We start from the raw sequence: 24,834 nt of genomic DNA on the forward strand, positions 1-24,834 counted from the left end.
ATACCGTACTAGTAATACATCATCTAACTAGTAATAATACAGAACTAATAATCAACCATCTAACTAGTATTGATACTGTACTAATAATCAACCATCTAACTAGTATTGATACTGTACTAATAATCAACCATCTAACTAGTAATAATACAGAACTAATAATCAGCCATCTAACTAGTAATAATACTGTACCAATAATCAACCATCTAACTAGTAATAATACAGAACTAATAATCAACCATCTAACTAGTAATAATACTGTACTAATAATCAACCATCTAACTAGTAATAATACTGTACTAGTAATACATCATCTAACTAGTAATAATACAGAACTAAAAATAAACCATCTTACTAGTAATAATACTGTACTAATAATCAACTATCTAACTAGTATTGATACTGTACTAATAATCAACCATCCAACTAGTAATAATACAGAACTAATAATCAACCATCTAACTAGTAATAATACTGTACTAGTAATACATAATCTAACTAGTAATAATACAGAACTAATAATCAACCATCTAACTAGTTATAATACTGTAATAATAATCAACCATCTAACTAGTAATAATACTGTACTAGTAATACATCATCTAACTAGTAATAATACAGAACTAATAATAAACCATCTAACTAGTAATAATACTGTACTAATAATCAACCATCTAACTAGTATTGATACCGTACTAATAATCAACCATCTAAATAGTATTGATACTGTACTAATAATCAACCATCCAACTAGTAATAATACAGAACTAATAATCAACCATCTAACTAGTAATAATACTGTACTAATAATCAGCCACCTAACTAGTAATAATATTGTACCAATAATCAACCATCTAACTAGTAATAATACAGAACTAATAATCAACCATCTAACTAGTAATAATACTGTACTAATAATCAACCATCTAACTAGTAATAATACTGTACTAGTAATACATCATCTAACTAGTAATAATACAGAACTAAAAATAAACCATCTAACTAGTAATAATACTGTACTAATAATCAACCATCTAACTAGTAATAATACAGAACTAATAATCAACCATCCAACTAGTAATAATACAGAACTAATAATCAACCATCCAACTAGTAATAATACAGAACTAATAATCAACCATCCAACTAGTAATAATACAGAACTAATAATCAACCATCCAACTAGTAATAATACAGAACTAATAATCAACCATCTAACTAGTAATAATACAGAACTAATAATCAACCATCCAACTAGTAATAATACAGAACTAATAATCAACCATCTAACTAGTATTGATACTGTACTAATAATCAATCATCTAACTAGTCTTGATACTGTACTTATAATCAACCATCTAACTAGTCTTGATACTGTACTAATAATCAACCATCCAACTAGTAATAATACAGAACTAATAATCAACCATATAACTAGTATTGATACTGTACTAATAATCAACCATCTAACTAGTAATAATACAGAACTAATAATCAACCATATAACTAGTATTGATACTGTACTAATAATCAACCATCTAACTAGTAATAATACAGAACTAATAATCAACCATCTAACTAGTATTGATACTGTAATACAAACCACAAAAGCAGTGAAGTTGTCACGTTGTGTAAATGGTAAATAAAAAGAGAATACAACAAATCCTTTTCAACTTATATTCAATTGAATAGACTGCAAAGACAAGATATTTCATGTTCACACTGACAAACTTAATCATTATTTTTACCAGTGTGTTACATGGCCTTTCCTTTTAACAACACCCAGTAAAGGTTTGGGAAGTGAGGAGACACATTTTGGAAGTGGAATTCTTTCCCATTCTTGCTTGATGTACAGCTTAAGTTGTTAAACAGTCTCCCGTCTCATATTTTAGCTGCCACACATTTTCAATGTCTGGACTACAGGCAGGCCAGTCTAGTACCCGCACTCTTTTACTATGACTGTTGTAACACCTGGCTTGGCATCGTCTTACTGAAATAAGCAGGGGCGTCCATGCTTGGATGGCAACATATGTTGCTCCAAAAGATGTATGTACCTTTCAGCATTAATGGTGCCTTCACAGATGTGTAAGTTACCCATGTCTTGGCCACTAATACACCCCCATACCATCACACATGCTGCCTTTTACACTTTCGGATGGTTCTTTTCCTCTTTGGTCCGGAGGACACGACGTCCACAGTTTCCAAAAACAATTTGAAAGGTGGACTCGTCAGACCACAGAACACTTTTCCACTTTGTATCAGTCCATCTTAGATGATCTCAGGCCCAGCAAATGTGTTTCTGGGTGTTGTTGATAAATGGCTTTGGCTTTGCATAGTAGAGTTTTAACTTGCACGTACAGATGTAGCCACCAACTGTAGTTACTGACAGTGGTTTTCTGAAGTGTTCCTGAGCCCATGTGGTGATATCCTTTACACACTGATGTCGCTTTTTGATGCAGTACCGCCTGAGGGATCCAAGGTGTGTAATATCATGGCTTACGTGCAGTGATTTCTCCAGATTGTCTGAACCTTTTGATGATATCACGGAGCGTAGATGGTGAATTCCTTGCAATAGCTGGTTGAGAAATGTTGTTCTTCAACAATTTGCTCAGGCATTTGTTGACAAAGTGGTGACCCTCGCCCCCGTCCTTGTTTGTGAACGACTGAGCATTTCATGGAAGCTGCTTTTATACCCAATCATCTGTTCCCAATTAGCCTGTTCACCTGTGGGATGTTCCAAATAAGTCTTTGATGAGCATTCCTCAACTTTCTCACTCTTTTTTGCCACTTGTGCCAGCTTTTTTGAAACATGTTGCAGGCATCAAATTCCAAATGAGCTAATATTTGCAAACAATAACAAAGTTTGTCAGTGTGAACATGAAATATCTTGTCTTTGCAGTCTATTCACTTGAATATAAGTTGACAAGGATTTGTTGTATTCTCTTTTTATTTACCATTTACACAACGTGACTACTTCACTGCTTTTGTAGTTAGTAGTAATACATTAATCTAACTAGTATTAATACTCTACTAGTGGTAAATCATCTAGTATTGATACTGTACTACTAATAAATAATCAAATTAGTATTAATACTGTACTAGTAATACATCATCTAACTAGTATTGCCACAGTACTAGTAATACATCATTTAATATTGATACTGTACTTGTAATCAATCATCTAACTAGCATTGATTATGTACTAGTAATACATCATGTAACAAGTATTAATATTGTGCTAGTAATACATCATCTAGTATTGATACTGTACTAGTGAATCATCTAGTATTGATACTGTACTAGTAATAAATAATCTAGCATTGATACTGTACTAGTAATATATCATTTAACTAGCATTGATACTGTACTAGTAATACATCATCTAACTAGTATTAATACTGTACAAGTAATACATCATCTAGTGTTGATACTGTACTAGTAATACATCATTTAACTAGCATTGATACTGTACTAGTAATAAATCATCTAACTAGTATTAATACTGTACAAGTAATACATCATCTAGTATTGATACTGTACTAGTAATAAATCATCTAACTAGTATTGATACTGTACTAGTAATACATAATTTAACTAGTATTGACACAGTACTAGTAATACATCATCTAGTATTGATACTGTACTTGTAATAAATAATCTAGCATTGATACTGTACTAGTAATACATCATTTAACTAGCATTGATACTGTACTAGTAATAAACAATCTAACTAGCATTAATACTGTACAAGTAATACATCATCTAGTATTGATACTGTACTAGTAATAAATCATCTAACTAGTATTGATACTGTACTAGTAATACATAATTTAACTAGTATTGACACAGTACTAGTAATACATCATCTAGTATTGATACTGTACTTGTAATAAATAATCTAGCATTGATACTGTACAAGTAATACACCATTTAACTAGCATTGATACTGTACTAGTAATAAATCATCTAACTAGCATTAATACTGTACAAGTAATACATCATCTAGTATTTATACTGTACTAGTAATAAATCATCTAGTATTGATACTGTACTAGTAATACATCATCAACAAAGTATTGATACTGTACTAGTAATAAATCATCTAACTAGCATTAATACTGTACTAGTAATAAATCATCTAGTATTGATACTGTACTAGTATTACATCATCATCATAGTATTAATACTGTACTAGTAATACATCATCTAACTAGTATTGATACTGTACTGGTAATACATAATCTAGTATTGATATGTTACTAGTAATACATCACCTAGTATTGATACTGTACTAGTAATAAATCATCAAAATAGTATTGATACTGTACGAGTAATAAATAATCTAACTAGTATTAATACTGTTCACATGATACATCTAGTATTGATATTGTACCAGTAATAAATCATCAAAATGGTATTCATACTGTACTAGTAATAAATAATCTAGTATTGATACTGTACTAGGAATACATCATCAAAATAGTATTGATAATGTACAGGTAATAAATCATCTAGTAATGATACTTTACTAGTAATATATAATTTAGTATTGCTACTGTACTAGTAAAAAATCATCAAAATAGTATTCATATGGTACTAGTAATAAATCATCTAATTAGTATTGATACTGTACTGGTAATAAATAATCTAGTATTGATACTTTACTAGTAATACATCATCTAGTATTGATACGGTACTAGTAATAAATCATCTAATTAGTATTGATACTGTACTGGTAATAAATCATCTAGTATTGATACGGTACTAGTAATAAATCATCAAAATAGTATTGATATTGTACTAGTAATAAATATTCTAACTAGTATTGATACTGTACTAGTAATACATCATCTAACAAGTATTAATACTGTACCAGTAATACATCATCTAACTAGTATTGATGCTGTACTAGTAATAAATAATCTAACTAGTATTAATACTACGTTAGTATTACATAATCTAACTCGTATTTACACAGTACTAGTAATACATAATCTAACTAGTATTGATACTGTACTAGTAATACATCATCTAACTAGTATTTACACAGTACTAGTAATACATAATCTAACTAGTATTGATACTGTACTAGTAATACATCATCTAACTAGTATTTACACAGTACTAGTAATACATAATCTAACTAGTATTTACACAGTACTAGTAATAAATCATGTAACTAGTATTGATACTATACTAGTATTAATACTATACTAGTAATAAACCATCTAACTAGTATTAATACTGTACTAGTAATAAATAATCTAACTAGCATTGATACTGTACTAGTAATACATAATCTAACTAGTATTTACACAGTACTAGTAATACATAATCTAACTAGTACTTATATTATACTAGTAATATATAATCTAACTAGTATTACTACTAAACTAGTAATAGATAATCTAACTAGTATTGACACAGTACTAGTAATAGATCATCTAACTAGTATTGACACAGTAATAGTAATACATAATCTAACTAGTATTGACGCAATACTAGTAATACATAATCTAACTAGTATTGATACTATACTAGTAATAGATCATTGAACTAGTAGTACTACTGAACTAGTAATATATAATCTAACTAGTATTGACACAGTACTAGTAATACATCATCTAACTAGTATTGATACTATACTAGTAATACATAATCTAACTAGTATTTATACTATACTAGTAATAGATCATTGAACTAGTATCACTACTAAACTAGTAATATATAATCTAACTAGTATTGACACAGTACTAGTAATACATCATCTAACTATTATTGATACTATACTAGTAATAGATCATCGAACTAGTATTACTACTAAACTAGTAATACACAATCTAACTAGTATTGACACAGTACTAGTAATACATCATCTAACTAGTATTGACGCAATACTAGTAATACGTAATCTAACTAGTATTGATACTATACTAGTAATAGATAATTGAACTAGTATTACTACTAAACTAGTCATATATAATCTAACTAGTATTGACACTGTACTAGTAATACATCATCTAACTAGTATTGACACAGTACTAGTAATAGATCATCTAACTAGTATTGACACAGTACTAGTAATACATCATCTAACTAGTATTGATGCAATACTAGTAATACATAATCTAACTAGTATTGATACTATACCAGTAATAGATCATTGAACTAGTATTACTACTAAACTAGTAATATATAATCTAACTAGTATTGACACCGTACTAGTAATACATCATCTAACTAGTCAGCGCAGGAATCCAAACAGATGATTAAGTGGCCAAAGATTCACGCTCCTAATATTTTGTGAATGGATTTTTATTCATTTCAATTCTAAATGGATGAATCATTTACAAAAATCTGTACAGTTTTTTCTCCTGAGAATCATTTTTTTTTTAGTCATGTCCATCAAGCAGAAGGATCTTAGTTTAGTTTAGTTTAGTTTAGTTTAGTTCCCAGTGAGCTGGCATGGAAGAGGAATGGAATGTTCGCTGGCCAAAGAAGGTGTTTACATCTGAATCACTTCCGCTTGATTCCAAATGTGTGATTGAAAACAAAATATGTTTATATTTATACACTTTTATTTCATTGCACAATCTATTTTGTTTCAGGACATCTCCTTGTAACCACAACTCTCTAACCTGCAAGCCCTTTTCAAAAAGTCACATACTAAGTTAAATAAGTTAAATATTACACAACCAGCATCAGCTTGAATGGAATCTTTGGATGCTCACGTCAGAAAACATCCTTCTTTGCCACGCAGCAGCTTCACCACTCACTAACTACCAAGCAGGGAACTAGTCACCTTGTGTACTAACTACCAAGCAGGGAACTAGTCACCTTGTGTACTAACTACCAAGCAGGGAACTAGTCACCTTGTGTACTAACTACCAAGCAGGGAACTAGTCACCTTGTGTACTAACTACCAAGCAGGGAACTAGTCACCTTGTATACTAACTACCAAGCAGGGAACTAGTCACGTTGTGTACTAACTACCAAGCAGGGAACTAGTCACTGCTGTACTAACTACCAAGCAGGGAACTAGTCACCTTGTATACTAACTACCAAGCAGGGAAGTAGTCACTGGTGTACTAACTACCAAGCAGGGAAGTAGTCACCTTGTGTACTAACTACCAAGCAGGGAAGTAGTCACTGCTGTACTAACTACCAAGCAGGGAAGTAGTTACGTTGTGTAAAAGGTAAATAAAAAGAGAATACAACAAATCCTTGTCAACTTATATTCAATTGAATAGACTGCAAAGACAAGATATTTCATGTTCACACTGACAAACTTTGTTATTGTTTGCAAATATTAGCTCATTTGGAATTTGATGCCTGCAACATGTTTCAAAAAAGCTGGCACAAGTGGCAAAAAAGAGTGAGAAAGTTGAGGAATGCTCATCAAAGACTTATTTGGAACGTCCCACAGGTGAACAGGCTAATTGGGAACAGGTGGGTGCCATGATTGGGTATAAAAGCAGCTTCCATGAAATGCTCAGTCGTTCACAAACAAGGACGGGGGCGAGGGTCACCACTTTGTCAACAAATGCCTGAGCAAATTATTTAAGAACAACATTTCTCAACCAGCTTATTGCAAGGAATTTAGGGATTTCACCATCTACGCTCCGTGATATCATCAAAAGGTTCAGACAATCTGGAGAAATCACTGCACGTAAGCCATGATATTACACACCTTGGACCCCTCAGGCGGTACTGCATCAAAAAAGGCGACATCAGTGTGTAAAGGATATCTCCACATGAACACTTCAGAAACCCACTGTCAGTAACTACAGTTGGTCGCTACATCTGGAAGTGCAAGTTAAAACTCTACTATGCAAAGCCAAAGCCATTTATCAACAACACCCAGAAACGCCGCCGGCATCGCTGGGCCCGAGCTCATCTAAGATGGACTTGTACAAAGTGGAAAAGTGTTCCGTGGTCTGACGAGTCCACATTTGAAAACCAAAAAGGAAAAGAACCATCCGGACTGTTCTAGGGTGAAAGTGTAAAAGGCAGCATGTGTGATGGTATGGGGGTGTATTAGTGGCCAAGACATGGGTAACTTACACATCTGTGAAGGCACCATTAATGCTGAAAGGTACATACAGCTTTTGGAGCAACATATGTCGTTATCATGGACGCCCCTGCTTATTTCAGCAAGACAATGCCAAGCCAGGTGTTACAACAGTCATAGTAAAAGAGTGCGGGTACTAGACTGGCCTGCCTGTAGTCCAGACATTGGAAATGTGTGAAGGCTAAAATATGAGAAGGGAGACTGTTGAACAACTTAAATGTGTCTCCTCAGTTCCCAAACCTTTACTGGGTGTTGTTAAAAGGAAAGGCCATGTAACACAGTGGTGAAAATGCCTTTCTTGCATTGTGTTGCTGCCATTAAATTCCAAGTTTATGATTATTTGCACAAAAACCCTCAGTTTGTCAGTGTGAACATGAAATATCTTGTCTTTGCAGGATTTGTTGTATTCTCTTTTTATTTACCTTTACACAACGTGACAACTTCACTGCTTTTGTTTTTTTTTTTTTACACGTTTTAAAGTAATTTCTTGTGGTTTTTTCTGTTGTTGTGAGAGCTAGTTTGGGTTTTAGGTGGCTGGGTACCTGGAGATGCTGCTGTCCATGGGGTACGGAGGAGGGGGGGTACAGTGTGAGGGCACCAGGGGCAGCTGGGGCTGCAGGGCGTGGGAGGGGCTCAGTGAACTCATGTCAGCGCCCATTGGCATGTGAGTGCCCATCATGGGAGTCACTGCAGAGACAAAAGCAGCGGCGGTCAGCCTTTGACTTTTTTTTTTTTTTTAAAGCCGACTATCGGGGGGCGTTTTCGCAGTTTTTAAAGTGGGCGGGGGGTGCGAGGGAGGGGGGCGTGGCCTGACTAAAAGAGGAAGTGCGAGAGGTAGGCGGGGTGCCACTTACTGTCAGTCAGACCGCCGGACATGGCGGACGGGGTGAGCGTGTTGCGCTGCTGGGGGTTGATCAGCTGACTGACGGACGGCAGCTTGTTGACTTTGTTGTGTGTCGGCGAGCTGGGGCCGAAGCTGGGCTGCGGCGCCATCGACGTCCTGCGGAGGGGGCGGGGCGTTTAATGACAAGAAACAACAACCAGGAGGAGCAAATCTATTTTATTAAGAGCCACGAAGGATCTGTTTCAAACAGACGGGAGGAGGAGGAAGAAACTGCCTGCAGTCACATGACCAGCATTTCCCTCCTTCACAATAAAAGGCTCGGCGAGTCCAGCTCTGACCACGCACTCGGGACATGCAAACACACGCTAGGAGACAAAGAGTCCAGCAGGGGGCGTGACGTCCTCAGAGAGGCCATGAAAGAGGAAGGAGGAGGAGGAAGGAGGAAGGTTCAGGAGGAGGCTGCAGGCTCCAGAAGGTGACTGGCCAGGCGAGTCTGGATCAGACTGCCGGGAGGAAGCAGAGAGGACAGGATAAGGAAAGGGAAATAGGAGAAGGTGCAATACTGCAGGAGGCCACAAGAGGGCAGTGAAGACACAGATTACTCACTCAACTTGCAGGCCTTTTTTTTTTGGAACTGCACTTTTTAAAAAATGTCTATCATTACAAGACATACGTTTTCTGACTCGTAAATAAACGCCGTCAAAAGTAATAATAATAGATTTTATTAGTGTTGCACTTTACACTTACAATGCAGTCAACGGAATTATTATTACTGCAACGCACTTCTTGTCAGGGTCCCCAAAAAGAGCCTAAAAAAGAGCCTAAAAAAACTGCAGTACATCCAAAACAGCACAGCAAAGATACTGACGAGAGTGCGCAAACATCAAGGACCTAGTATCCCCTCAACCTCCAACCTCGAGGACCTAGTATCCCCTCAACCTCCTACCTCAAGGACTTAGTATCCCCTCAACCTCCTACCTCAAGGACTTAGTATCCCCTCAACCTCCTACCTCAAGGACTTAGTATCCCCTCAACCTCCTACCTCAAGGACTTAGTATCCCCTCAACCTCCTACCTCAAGGACCTAGTATCCCCTCAACCTCCAACCTCAAGGACCTAGTCTCCCCTCAACCTCCTACCTCAAGGACTTAGTATCCCCTCAACCTCCTACCTCAAGGACATAGTATCCCCTCAACCTCCTACCTCAAGGACCTAGTATCCCCTCAACCTCCTACCTCAAGGACCTAGTTTCCCCTCAACCTCCTACCTCAAGGACCTAGTCTCCCCTCAACCTCCTACCTCAAGGACCTAGTATCCCCTCAACCTCCTACCTCAAGGACCTAGTATCCCCTCAACCTCCTACCTCAAGGACCTAGTTTCCCCTCAAACTCCTACCTCAAGGACTTAGTTTCCCCTCAACCTCCTACCTCAAGGACCTAGTTTCCCCTCAACCTCCTACCTCAAGGACCTAGTTTCCCCTCAACCTCCGATTTCAAGGACCTAGTCTCCCCTCAACCTCTTACCTCAAGGACCTAGTCTCCCCTCAACCTCCTACCTCAAGGACCTAGTTTCCCCTCAAACTCCTACCTCAAGGACTTAGTTTCCCCTCAACCTCCTACCTCAAGGACCTAGTTTCCCCTCAACCTCCTACCTCAAGGACCTAGTCTCCCCTCAATCTCCTACCTCAAGGACCTAGTTTCCCCTCAACCTCCGATTTCAAGGACCTAGTCTCCCCTCAACCTCCTACCTCAAGGACCTAGTCTCCCCTCAACCTCCTACCTCAAGGACCTAGTTTTCCCTCAACCTCAAGGACCTAGTCTCCCCTCAACCTCCTACCTCAAGGACCTAGTCTCCCCTCAACCTCCTACCTCAAGGACCTAGTCTCCCCTCAACCTCCTACCTCAAGGACCTAGTTTTCCCTCAACCTCAAGGACCTAGTCTCCCCTCAACCTCCTACCTCAAGGACCTAGTCTCCCCTCAACCTCCTACCTCAAGGACCTAGTTTTCCCTCAACCTCAAGGACCTAGTCTCCCCTCAACCTCCTACCTCAAGGACCTAGTCTCCCCTCAACCTCCTACCTCAAGGACCTAGTTTTCCCTCAACCTCAAGGACCTAGTCTCCCCTCAACCTCCTACCTCAAGGACCTAGTATCCCCTCAACCTTCTACCTCAAGGACCTAGTCTCCCTTCAACCTCCTACCTCAAGGACCTAGTATCCCCTCAACCTCCTACCTGGCGACATAGAGAAGGTAAACCCTTGTATCAGAGATGATACACCCTGGCTTGTGATTGCGTGGCGACATAGAGAAGGTAAACCCTTGTATCAGATATGATACACCCTGGCTTGTGATTGTGTGGCGACATAGAGAAGGTAAACCCTTGTATCAGAGATGATACACCCTGGCTTGTGATTGTGTGGCGACATAGAGAAGGTAAACCCTTGTATCAGATATGATACACCCATTAAAGAGTGGTGGTACTCACTGCTTCTGCAGAAGGTTCTGCTGCTGCTGTCGATACGACTCGATGGTGTGTTGTGGCAGAAGCTGCATCAGCTCCAAAGACTCTTTGATCTTCACCAGAATCTCGTAAATTTCACGCCCTTTGATCTGACAGGAAGCGACAGAAGATGGCGGTCAGGGGGGGGGCGGCAAACGGTCATGTGACGTCGGGAGGCGGGGCTTGTACTCACCGGCAAACAAAAGACTTCCTCATCGCTGGATCTCCTCTTCTTGATGGCCGACATCTGAATGCCGTGTGACACCTGGCGGAACGCTGCAAGGAGGAGAGCACCAGGTGAGTGTGGGCGGGTCTACGCCACAGCAGGGAACCAGCCGCAGGTAGAGCTCGGCTGGTAACGTGCACTAGGTAAAGCTCGGCAGGTAGAGCTCGGCTGGTAACGTGCACTAGGTAAAGCTCGGCAGGTAGAGCTCGGCTGGTAACGTGCACTAGGTAAAGCTCGGCAGGTAGAGCTCGACGGGTAGAGTGCAGCAGGTAAAGCTCAGCAGGTAAAGTACGACAGGTAGAACTGGACAGGTAAAGTTAGATAGGTAAAGTTAGACGGGTAAAGTTAAATGGGTAAAGTTAGACATGTAAAGTTCGGCAGGTAGAACTGGACAAGTAAAGTTGGACAGGTAGAAGTGGACAGGTAAAGTTGGACAGGTAGAAGTGGACAGGTAGAAGTGGACAGGTAAGAAGTGGACAGGTAGAAGTGGACAGGTAAAGTGGGACAGGTAGAAGTGGACAGGTAGAAGTGGACAGGTAAAGTTGGACATGTAGAAGTGGACAGGTAAGAAGTGGACAGGTAGAAGTGGACAGGTAAAGTGGGACAGGTAGAAGTGGACAGGTAGAAGTGGACAGGTAAAGTTGGACAGGTAGAAGTGGACAGGTAGAAGTGGACAGGTAAGAAGTGGACAGGTAGAAGTGGACAGGTAAAGTGGGACAGGTAGAAGTGGACAGGTAGAAGTGGACAGGTAAAGTTGGACATGTAGAAGTGGACAGGTAAGAAGTGGACAGGTAGAAGTGGACAGGTAAAGTGGGACAGGTAGAAGTGGACAGGTAGAAGTGGACAGGTAGAAGTGGACAGGTAAAGTGGGACAGGTAGAAGTGGACAGGTAGAAGTGGGACAGGTAGAAGTGGACAGGTAGAAGTGGACAGGTAGAAGTGGACAGGTAAAGTGGGACAGGTAAAGTTGGACAGGTAGAAGTGGACAGGTAAAGTGGGACAGGTAGAAGTGGACAGGTAAAGTGGGACAGGTAGAAGTGGACAGGTAGAAGTGGACAGGTAGAAGTGGGACAGGTAAAGTTGGACAGGTAGAAGTGGACAGGTAGAAGTGGACAGGTAAAGTGGGACAGGTAAAGTTGGACAGGTAGAAGTGGACAGGTAAAGTGGGACAGGTAGAAGTGGACAGGTAAAGTGGGACAGGTAGAAGTGGGACAGGTAGAAGTGGACAGGTAAAGTGGGACAGGTAGAAGTGGACAGGTAAAGTTGAACAGGTAGAAGTGGGACAGGTAGAAGTGGACAGGTAAAGTGGGACAGGTAGAAGTGGACAGGTAAAGTGGGACAGGTAGAAGTGGGACAGGTAGAAGTGGACAGGTAAAGTGGGACAGGTAGAAGTGGACAGGTAAAGTGGGACAGGTAGAAGTGGACAGGTAAAGTTGAACAGGTAGAAGTGGGACAGGTAGAAGTGGACAGGTAAAGTGGGACAGGTAAAGTTGGACAGGTAGAAGTGGACAGGTAGAAGTGGACAGGTAAAGTGGGACAGGTAAAGTTGGACAGGTAGAAGTGGACAGGTAAAGTGGGACAGGTAGAAGTGGACAGGTAAAGTGGGACAGGTAGAAGTGGACAGGTAGAAGTGGACAGGTAGAAGTGGGACAGGTAAAGTTGGACAGGTAGAAGTGGACAGGTAGAAGTGGACAGGTAAAGTGGGACAGGTAAAGTTGGACAGGTAGAAGTGGACAGGTAAAGTGGGACAGGTAGAAGTGGGACAGGTAGAAGTGGACAGGTAAAGTGGGACAGGTAGAAGTGGACAGGTAAAGTTGAACAGGTAGAAGTGGGACAGGTAAAGGTGGACAGGTAAAGTTGGACAGGTAGAAGTGGACAGGTAAAGTGGGACAGGTAAAGTGGGACAGGTAAAGTTGGACAGGTAGAAGTGGACAGGTAGAAGTGGACAGGTAAAGTGGGACAGGTAAAGTTGGACAGGTAAAGTTGGACAGGTAGAAGTGGACAGGTAAAGTTGGACAGGTAAAGTTGGACAGGTAAAGTTGGACAGGTAAAGTTGGACAGGTAAAGTTGGACAGGTAAAGGTGGACAGGTAAAGTTGGACAGGTAAAGGTGGACAGGTAAAGTTGGACAGGTAAAGTTGGACAGGTAAAGGTGGACAGGTAGAAGTGGACAGGTAAAGTTGGACAGGTAAAGGTGGACAGGTAAAGTTGGACAGGTAAAGTTGGACAGGTAAAGGTGGACAGGTAAAGTTGGACAGGTAAAGTTGGACAGGTAAAGGTGGACAGGTAGAAGTGGACAGGTAAAGTTGGACAGGTAAAGGTGGACAGGTAAAGTTGGACAGGTAAAGTTGGACAGGTAAAGTTGGACAGGTAAAGGTGGACAGGTAAAGGTGGACAGGTAAAGTTGGACAGGTAAAGTTGGACAGGTAAAGTTGGACAGGTAAAGTTGGACAGGTAAAGTTGGACAGGTAAAGTTGGACAGGTAAAGTTGGACAGGTAAAGTTGGACAGGTAAAGTTGGACAGCCCGTCACCGTCCCCCAGCTCTACTTACGGCGCTTCGTACCGTCACTTGTCTTTGTGGTGTCGGTGATGTGCTGCTTGCGGATGCTGTCCTCGTCCGCCTTGCGGTCTCGGCCCGGGCAGGCGCAGATCCGAGCCTCGAAGCAGCGGCGGCCCAACACCTGACCGCTGGCACGCGGAAGACAAAGCAAAACATCAACAGCGGCGACGGAGGCGGCGTGGAGCAGGTGACCTACTCTCTGGTCTCCAAGGTGACGATGATGAGGATGGGCCGGCGGTTCATGCCGCCAACACAGCTGGAGTTACACATGAAGTTGTACAAGATGGTGGTGAACTCTGTGCCCACCTGCCAGGAAACAGGAACACCTTTAGTGCAGATCAGGACAAAGGTGCCCGAGGGGCGCCCTAACTTTTTCCACTGAGGGTCACAGACTGGCAAACCAAAATGCCATTTCCTAGTCAATTTGTGTCAATGCTGAAGAGCCAAAACTGAATTGAAATGCTAACAGTTAGCACGCTAGCCAGATAGTGTAAGGTAACCAAAAATATGAGCAAAATGAGGTAGAAAAGCTAACATGCTAAGAGTGCTATGCAAACATGCTAACAGTTAATGGAATACCAACATATAACACTAAGGTGTATACCTACAAAGTTTGCTATAAAAAAGCTAACATGCTAACAGTGCTATGCAAACATGCTAACAGTTAATGGAATATCAACATATAACACTAAGGTGTATACCTACAAAGTTTGCTACCTAAAAGCTAACATGCTAACAGTACTATGCAAACATGCTAACAGTTAATGGAATACCAACATATAACACTAAGTTGTATACCTACAAAGTTTGCCATAAAAAGCTAACATGCTAACAGTGCTATGCAAACATGCTAACAGTTAATGGAATACCAACATATAACACTAAGGTGTATACCTACAAAGTTTGCTACCTAAAAGCTAACACGCTAACAGTGCTATGCAAACATGCTAACAGTTAATGGAATACCAACATATAACACTAAGGTGTATACCTACAAAGTTTGCTACCTAAAAGCTAACATGCTAACAGTGCTATGCAAACATGCTAACAGTTAATGGAATACCAACATATAACACTAAGGTGTATACCTACAAAGTTTGCTACCTAAAAGCTAACACGCTAACAGTGCTATGCAAACATGCTAACAGTTAATGGAATACCAACATATAACACTAAGGTGTATTCCTACAAAGTTTGCTACTTAAAAGCTAACATGCTAACAGTACTATGCAAACATGCTAACAGTTAATGGAATACCAACATATAACACTAAGTTGTATACCTACAAAGTTTGCTATAAAAAAGCTAACATGCTAACAGTGCTATGCAAACATGCTAACAGTTAATGGAATACCAACATATAACACTAAGTTGTATACCTACAAAGTTTGCTATAAAAAAACTAACATGCTAACAGTGCTATGCAAACATGCTAACAGTTAATGGAATACAACATATAACACTAAGGTGTATACCTACAAAGTTTGCTACCTAAAAGCTAACATGCTAACAGTGCTATGCAAACATGCTAACAGTTAATGGAATACCAACATATAACACTAAGGTGTATACCTACAAAGTTTGCTATAAAAAAGGTAACATGCTAACAGTGCTATGCAAACATGCTAACAGTTAATGGAATACAACATATAACACTAAGGTGTATACCTACAAAGTTTGCTACCTAAAAGCTAACATGCTAACAGTGCTATGCAAACATGCTAACAGTTAATGGAATACCAACATATAACACTAAGGTGTATACCTACAAAGTTTGCTATAAAAAAGGTAACATGCTAACAGTGCTATGCAAACATGCTAACAGTTAATGGAATACAACATATAACACTAAGTTGTATACCTACAAAGTTTGCTACCTAAAAGCTAACACGCTAACAGTGCTATGCAAACATGCTAACAGTTAATGGAATACCAACATATAACACTAAGGTGTATACCTACAAAGTTTGCTACCTAAAAGCTAACATGCTAACAGTGCTATGCTAACATGCTAACAGTTAATGGAATAGCAAAAGGGGGACAAGTGATGGTGTAACACACCTGGGGGGGCTCGTAGGGCACCAGCACGCTCTGCCTCCCAGTGATGGTGTCCTCCACATACTGGGCGTGGCTGTTGCCCTCCACCCTGATCAGGTGACTGGGGGGCGCTATTTGACCTGATGGGAGTATCAATCAATCAATCAATCAATCCATCCATCAATCCATCAATCAATCAATGGGCGTACCGTCGTTGAACTCGCGGCTCAGCTCGTGGTTGGGGCAGCGTTTGACCACCTCCGTCACGTGCTCCGCCTTCTTGTAGACGGGCATGGCGCGGATGACGGCGCCCTGCGGGGGCGTGGTCATGACTTTGATCTGGATGGGACAGGTCTTGGCGATCTGACAGTAGAGCTTCTTCAGCTCCGTGGAGTACTGCGGGGGAGCAGAGGGCGGTTGCTATGGCGACGGCTCATCAGACCAAGTTGACAGGACATATTTGTATTTACATGTTAGAGATGTTGAGGTGTGATGATAATCTCTCACTTAGCAGCAAAAATAATGGGTCGCTCTCAACAGTTGACAAATGTTGTGTTGGCTGCTAGCTAGGATGCTACATTGTGCTTGTCTGTTGCAACTAGCTGACAACTAACACACGTTATTACCATTTATAACCCTACTGGTATATTATCACCATTTATAACCCCTTTATTACCATTTATAACACTACTGGTATATTATCACCATTTATAACCCCTTTATTACCATTTATAACACTACCACCATTTATAACCCTAACTCCATCCTTACCCTAACTCCAACCTAACCCTAACTCCATCCTTACCCTAATTACAACCTAACCTTAACTCCATCCTTACACTAACTCCATCCTTACCCTAAATCCATCCTTACCCTAACTCCATCCTAACCCTACCTCCATTCTTACCATAACTCCATCCTAATCCTAACTCCATCCTTACCCTAACTCCAACCGAACTTTAACCCCATCTTTACCCTAACTCCATCCTAACCCTAACTCCAACCTAACTCTAACTCCATCCTTACCCTAACTCCATCCTAATCCTAACTCCATGATTACCCTAACTCCATCCTTACCCTAACTCCAACCGAACCTTAACTCCATCTTTACCCTAACTCCATCCTGACCCTAACTCCAACCGAACCCTAGTTCCACCCTTACCCTAACTCCATCCTAACCCTAACCCTAACTCCAACCTAACCCTAACTCCATCCTTACCCTTACTCCAAGCGAACCCTAACTCCATCCTTACCCTAACTCCATCCTAACCCTACCTCCATTCTTACCATAACTCCATCCTAATCCTAACTCCATCCTTACCCTAACTCCAACCAAACTTTAACTCCATCTTTACCCTAACTCCGTCCTGACCCTAACTCCAACCGAACCCTAGTTCCAACCTTACCCTAACTCCATCCTAACCCTAACTCCAACCGAACCCTAGTTCCACCCTTACCCTAACTCCATCCTAACCCTAACTCCAACCTAACCCTAACTCCATCCCTACCCTAACATCAAGCAAACCCTAACTCCATCCTTACCCTAACTCCATCCTAATCCTAACTCCAATCGAACCTTAACTCCATCCTTACCCTAACTCCAACCGAACTCTAGTTCCATCCTTACCCTAACTCCATCGTTACCCTAACTCCAACCTAACCCTCACTCCGTGCTTACCCTAACTCCAACCTAACCCTCACTCTATCCTTACCCTAACTACAGCCTAACCCTAACTCCAACCTAACTCTCACTCCATCCTTACTCTAACTACAACCTAATCCTAACTCCAACATAACCCTAACTCTAACTCCAATCTAATCCTAACTCCATCCTTACCCTAACTCCAACCGAACCCTAGTTCCATCCTAACCCTAACTCCATCCTTACCGTAACTCCAACCTAATCCTAACTCCAACATAACCCTAACTCTAACTCCAATCTAACTCTAACTCCATCCTTACCCTAACTCCAACCTAACCCTCACTATGTCCTTACCCTAACTACAACCTAACCCTAACTCCATCGTTACCCTAACTCCAACCTAATCCTCACTCTATCCTTACCCTAACTACAGCCTAACCCTAACTCCAACCTAACTCTCCCTCCATCCTTACTCTAACTACAACCTAATCCTAACTCCAACATAACCCTAACTCTAACTCCAATCTAATCCTAACTCCATCCTTACCCTAACTCCAACCGAACCCTAGTTCCATCCTAACCCTAACTCCATCCTTACCGTAACTCCAACCTAATCCTAACTCCAACATAACCCTAACTCTAACTCCAATCTAACTCTAACTCCATCCTTACCCTAACTCTAACCGAACCCTAGTTCCATCCTTACCGTAACTCCAACCTAATCCTAACTCCAACATAACCCTAACTCTAACTCCAATCTAACTCTAACTCCATCCTTACCCTAACTCCAACCGAACCAACCTAACCTAGTTCCATCCTTACCCTAACTCCATCGTTACCCTAATTCCAACCTAACCCTCACTCTGTCCTTACCCTAACTCCAACCTAACCCTAACTCCATCGTTACCCTAACTCCAACCTAACCCTCACTCTATCCTTACCCTAACTACAGCCTAACCCTAACTCCATCCTTACCCTAACTCCAACCTAACTCTCACTCCATCCTTACCTTAACTACAACCTAACCCTAACTCCATCCTTACCGTAACTCCAACCTAATCCTAACTCCAACATAACCCTAACTCTAACTCCAACCTAACTCTAACCTAACCCTAACTCCAACCTTACCCTAACTCTAACCCAACCCTAACTCCAACCTAACCCTTACTCCATCCTAGCCCTAACTCCAACCTAACCCTTACTCCATCCTTACCCTAAATCCATCCTTACCCTAACCCTAACTCCAACCTAACCCTGCTAGAAGTGAGATGTTTACCAGGCAGTCGGCACAAAAACAAGCAGGAGAGAAGGTTGGCTGCAACACCTGCTGGCAGGACTCAGCCTTCAGGCAAAAAGGAGGGTTCAAATCAAGACTGTGATTACCACTTACTAGGAGACACACACACACACACACACACACACACACACACACACACACACACACACACACACACACACACACACACACACACACACACACACACACACACAACATGCACACACACACACACACACACACACACACACACAACATGCACACACACACACACACACACACACACACACACACACGCACACACACACGTACACACACACACACACACACACACACACACACACACACACACACACGCACACACGTGTGTATTGGAGTGTCCTTTAAGAAGTCTAGAAGCTCCTTGGGACTTCCAAGCAACTCATAAAAAAGTTGCCTCCAGCAGAGATCCAAGTTGTGTGTGCCACGTCTGAGCTGAACACCACCTTTACACGCCTGTATCAGACTGATATCAAGTCTGATAGACCCACATCTGAGTCTGTATCGGCTGCATGTAGTTGTGATGTCAGTTTGGACAAGTGGAGCGACTAAGATGGATGACATGAGCTGATACACCATGGCACTCCAGAAGTGTGTGTGTGTGTGTGTGTGTGTGGTGTGTGCGTATTGTGTGAGTGTATGTGTTCATGTTGTGTGTGTGTGCATGTGTGTGTGTGTGGCGTGTGTGTGTTGTGTGAGTGTACGTGTGCATGTTGTGTGTGTGTGGTGTGTGCGTGTGTGTGTGCCCGTGCATGCATGTGCGTGCGTGTGTGTCTGTGTGTGTTGTGTGTGTGTGTGTTTGTGTGCATGTTTTGTGTGTGTATGTGTGTGCATGTTGTGTGTGTGTGCGTGTGTGTGTGTGTGTGTGTGCCCGTGCGTGCATGTGTGTCTGTGTGTGTTGTGTGTGTGTGTGTCTGTGTGCGTGTTTTGTGTGTGTATGTGTGCATGTTGTGTGTGTGTGGTGTGTGTGTGTGCGTGTGTATGTGTGCATGTTGTGTGTGTGCATGTTGTGTGTGTGTGGTGTGTGTGTGTACGTGTGCATGTTGTGTGTGTGTGGTGTGTGTGTGTATGTGTGCATGTTGTGTGTGTGTGGTGTGTGTACGTGTGCATGTTGTGTGTGTGTGTGGTGTGTGTGTGTGTCTGTGTGCATGTTTTGTGTGTGTATGTGTGCATGTTGTGTGTGTGTGGTGTGTGTGTGTGCGTGTGTGTGCGTGTGTATGTGTGCATGTTGTGTGTGTGTGGTGTGTGTGCGTGTGTACGTGTGCATGTTGTGTGTGAGGTGTGTGTGTGTAAGTGTGCATGTTGTGTGTGTGCGTGCCCGTGCGTGCATGTGCGTGCGTGTCTGTGTGTGTTGTGTGTGTGTGCGTGTTTTGTGTGTGTATGTGTGCATGTTGTGTGTGTGTGGTGTGTGTGTGTGCGTGTGTATGTGTGCATGTTGTGTGTGTGCATGTTGTGTGTGTGTGTGTATGTGTGCATGTTGTGTGTGTGTGGTGTGTGTGTATGTGTGCATGTTGTGTGTGTGTGGTGTGTGTATGTGTGCATGTTGTGTGTGTGTGTGGTGTGTGTTTGTCTGTGTGCATGTTTTGTGTGTATGTGTGCATGTTGTGTGGGTGTGGTGTGTGTGCGTGTGTACGTGTGCATGTTGTGTGTGTGGTGTGTGTGTGTATGTGTGCATGTTGTGTGTGTGCGTGTGTGTGTGCCCGTGCGTGCATGTGCGTGCGTGTGTGTCTGTGTGTGTTGTGTGTGTGTGTGTCTGTGTGCGTGTTTTGTGTGTGTAAGTGTGCATGTTGTGTGTGTGTGGTGTGTGTGTGCGTGTGTGTGCGTGTGTATGTGTGCATGTTGTGTGTGTGTGTGTGTGTGTGGTGTGTGTGTGTATGCGTGTGTATGTGTGCATGTTGTGTGTGTGTGTAGTGTGTGTGTGTGTGTGCGTGCATGTTGTGTGTGTGTGGTGTGTGTGTGCATGTGTCAGTGTGCATGTGTGTGTGTGTGTGTCTGTGTGCATGTTGTGTGTGTGTGGTGTGTGTGTGTGTATGTGTGCATGTTGTGTGTGTGTGGTGTGTGTGTGCATGTGTCAGTGTGCATGTGTGTGTGTGTGTCTGTGTGCATGTTGTGTGTGTGTGTGTGTGTGTGTGTGTGCATGTGTCGGTGTGCATGCGTGTGTGTGTTGTGTTTAGAATAATTACAGGCTGAGGCTTTTGTGTAGCTGTAGGCACAAAAAGATCTCATCAGTGTGTTGAGATGATATCAAAGTATCGCACACCCAGCACAAGTATCCTCGCCCTGCAGCCACAAACTTTAACAGCGCGGGACGCCATGGTGTAATTAGCGTCCTTTCGAGGGGGGTTGGGGGCGGGGGAGTCGCACGCCGCGGAGCTTGGTCGCCACACCGGAAGACCGAGCGCGCGCCCGCCGTCCTCCGCCACCTACGGGACACTCTGATGCCCGGCGAGCGGCGAAAGAGGGCGCGCTTCCTGCGCAGCGAGGCAGGTCTCAGCAGGCCCGCAGCTGTGGCGTTCCTCTGGCGCTGCGGGCGCATGCAGCAGTCAAGTCGTGACAAACATCAGACCTTCGACAAGCGGCCGCTGGCGCCTCTGGTCTTGTCTTCTTCATACCTGACGTGTCTCGTCTTGTCTTCTTCATACCTGACGTGTCTCGTCTTGTCTCCAGTCCTCCTTTTTCTCTCCTCGGCAAACACCTGCAGCCTACACCGCCGCTCCTTCTCTTCAACGCCACGCTAGTCACAGTTCTAATTCAACACCACGCTAACGTGGCTAACCAAAATTCTCATTTAACGCCATGCTAACGAAAATTCTCATTCAACGCTATGCAAACGTCTAAGACAATACAATCGAAGGACCCAGATTTCCCTTGCCCGGACGCGGGTCACCAGGGCTCCCCTCTGGAGCCAGGCCCGGAGTTGGTGCACGATGGCAAGCGCCTGGTGGCCGGGCCTGTCTCCATGGGGTCCGGCCGGGCACAGCCCGAAGAGGCAACGTGGGTCCCCCCTCCGATGGGCTCACCACCCATAGAGGTCGGGTGCGATGTGAGCTGGGCGGAAGCCCAAGGCAGGGCACTTGGCGGTGCGATCCTCGGCTACATAAGCTAGCTCTTGGGACGTATAACGTCACCTCGCTGGGGGAGAAGGAGCCTGAGCTGGTGCGCGAGGTGGAGAAGTTCCGGCTGGATATAGTCGGACTCACTTCGACGCACAGCAAGGGCTCTGGAACCAGTTCTCTCGAGAGGGGCTGGATTCCTTTCCACTCTGGCGTTGCCGGCAGTGAGAGGTGACGGGCTGGGGCGGCAATTCTTGTTGCCCCCCGGCTCAGAGCCTGCATGTTGGAGTTCAACCCAGTGGACGAGATGGTAGCTTCCCTCCGCCTTCGGGTGGGGGGGACGGGTCCTGACTGTTGTTTGCGCTTATGCACCAAACAGCAGCTCAGAGTACCCACCCTTTTTGGATTCACTCGAGGGAGTACTGGAGAGTGCACCCCCAGGTGATTCCCTCGTTCAACGCTCATGTTGGCAGCGGCAGTGAAACCTGGAGAGGCGTGATTGGGAAGAATGGCCGCCCGGATCCGAACCCGAATGGTGTTTTGTTATTGGACTTTTGTGCTCATCACAGAATGTCCTTAACAAACACCATGTTCAAGCATAAGGGTGTCCATATGTGCACTTGGCACCAGGACACCCTAGGCCGCAGTTCCATGATCGACTTTGTAGTTGTGTCGTCGGATTTGCGGTCTCATGTTTTGGACACTCGGGTGAAGAGAGGGGCGGAGCTTTCTACCGATCACCACCTGGTGGTGAGTTGGCTGCGATGGTGGGGGAGGATGCCGGACAGACCTGGCAGGTCCAAATGCATTGTGAGGGTCTGCTGGGAACGTCTGGCAGAGTCTCCTGTCAGAGAGAGTTTCTATTCCCGTCTCCGGAAGAACTTTGAACATGTCACGAGGGTGGTGCTGGACATTGAGTCCGGGTGGACCATGTTCCGTGCCTCTATTGTCGAGGCGGCTGATTGGAGCTGTGGCCGCAAGGTAGTTGGTGCCTGTCGTGGCGGTAATCCTAGAACCCGCTGTTGGACACCAGCATTGAGGGATGCCGTCAAACTGAAGAAGGAATCCTATCGGGTTCTTTTGGCTCATAGGACTCCTGAGGCAGCGGACAGGTACCGGCAGGCCAAGCTGTGTGCGGCTTCAGCGGTCACGGAGGCAAAAACTCGGACATGGGAAGAGTTCGGGGAAGCCATGGAAAATGTCTTCCAGACGGCTTAGAAGTGATTCTGGACCACCATCCGCCGCCTCAGGAAGGGGAGGCAGTGCACTATCAACACGGTGTATGGTGAGGATGGTGTTCTGCTGACCTCGACTGCGGATGTTGTGGATCGGTGGAGGAAATACTTCGAAGACCTCCTCAATCCCACCAACACGTCTTCCTATGAGGAAGCAGTGCCTGGGGAATCTGTGGTGGGCTCTCCTATTTCTGGGGCTGAGGTTGCCGAGGTAGTTAAAAAGCTCCTTGGTGGCAAGGCCCCAGGGGTGGATGAGATCCGCCCGGAGTTCCTTAAGGCTCTGGATGCTGTGGGGCTGTCTTGGTTGACAAGACTTTGCAACATCGCGTGGACATCGGGGGCGGTACCTCTGGATTGGCAGACCGGGGTGGTGGTTCCTCTCTTTAAGAAGGGGAACCGGAGGGTGTGTTTCAACTATCGTGGAATCACACTCCTCAGCCTTCCCGGTAAGGTCTATTCAGGTGTACTGGAGAGGAGGCTACGCCGGATAGTCGAACCTCGGATTCAGGAGGAACAGTGTGGTTTTCGTCCTGGTCGTGGAACTGTGGACCAGCTCTATACTCTCGGCAGGGTCCTTGAGGGTGCATGGGAGTTTGCCCAACCAGTCTACATGTGCTTTGTGGACTTGGAGAAGGCATTCCTGTGGGGAGTGCTCAGAGAGTATAAGGTAACGCTACGCTAACGTCGCAAAAACAAAAATCTAATTCAATGTTACACGAAGGGCACTAAAGAAAATTGTCAATCAACGCTACGCTCTAGTCGCTAACGAAAATTGTCATTCAACGCCATGCTATAGTCGCTAACGAAAATTCTCATTCAACGCCATGCTATAGTCGCTAATAAAAATTCTAATTCAACGCTATGCAAACGTCGCTAACTCAAATTCTATTTCAACGCTACGCTAACGTTGCTAGCAAAAATTTTAATTCAAAGCTACGCAAACGTCGCTAACAAACATTTTCATTCAACGCTACGCTATCGCCGCTAACAACATTTTTATTCAACACTATGCAAACGTCGCTAACGAAAATTGTAATTCAACACTACGCTAACGTCGTTTGCAAAAAATTCTCATTTAACGCTATGCTGACGAAAATTCTCATTTAACGCTACAATACATTGGTCAACGCTACGCTATTGCTGCTAACAAAACATTTTATTCAACGCTATGCAAACGTCGCAAACCAAATTTCAAATTCAACACTATACTAACGCCGCTAACGGTAATTTTAAATATAACGCTACGATAATGTCGCAAAAAAAAAATCTAATTCAATGCCACACGAACGGCACTAAAGAAAATTGTCATTCAACGCTACGCTATAGTCGCTAACGAAAATTCTCATTCAATGCTATGC

At 43.1% G+C, this 24,834-nt stretch overlaps 1 pseudogene; it reads right to left on the bottom strand.

The window, feature by feature from the left end:
* The window catches only part of LOC133644423 (tumor protein 63-like), a 145,723-nt pseudogene that overhangs the window by 37,605 nt on the left and 83,284 nt on the right, over positions 1 to 24,834 (bottom strand).

Source organism: Entelurus aequoreus, linkage group LG27 (genome assembly GCF_033978785.1).
Source record: "Entelurus aequoreus isolate RoL-2023_Sb linkage group LG27, RoL_Eaeq_v1.1, whole genome shotgun sequence".
Taxonomy (NCBI): Eukaryota; Metazoa; Chordata; class Actinopteri; order Syngnathiformes; family Syngnathidae; genus Entelurus; species Entelurus aequoreus.